We start from the raw sequence: 475 nt of genomic DNA, 5'->3' as shown, positions 1-475 counted from the left end.
GAAGGAATTAATGTTCCTCGGGAAATGGACCCTAAGGACTCTAGGCTTAATTTCAAACCCTTGTTCACAACATGAGAACATGTTTTACAACCATATGCACAAATATCTATAAGCTATCTCTGATTCTAAATATCTTTGTACAATTAATGTCCATACAAAACAATCAGAAAGGCACAAAAACTAGAAAAAGAAGAAAGTGACTTCAATACACAGTGAGAGCATATGTGTAAACCAATATTTATCTTTTTTTATTCTTCTGACAAGTAACCGCACCAAAATAAAAATATTAAGAAGCATTGGGGTGTTCCCGGTGTGATGAATGTAAACTACATTATATCCAGTACGTACATTATATAGACCACGTTATTGGTCCAGTGATATGAGACTAATTGAGAAGGTTAACCAAAAGTAAGCCAAAGTAAACTATAATAAAAAAACTTTAGGCCTACATATTAAGGAGTAACACAAACTATCC

At 33.1% G+C, this 475-nt stretch overlaps 1 protein-coding gene across 1 annotated transcript in view; it reads right to left on the bottom strand.

Moving 5' to 3' along the window:
- Positions 1–475, bottom strand: part of mrc1a (mannose receptor, C type 1a) — a 13,713-nt gene that overhangs the window by 5,938 nt on the left and 7,300 nt on the right. The gene's annotated exons all lie outside the window — the stretch shown is intronic.

Source organism: Etheostoma spectabile, chromosome 22 (genome assembly GCF_008692095.1).
Source record: "Etheostoma spectabile isolate EspeVRDwgs_2016 chromosome 22, UIUC_Espe_1.0, whole genome shotgun sequence".
Taxonomy (NCBI): Eukaryota; Metazoa; Chordata; class Actinopteri; order Perciformes; family Percidae; genus Etheostoma; species Etheostoma spectabile.
This window is presented reverse-complemented; position numbering and strand designations above follow the sequence as displayed.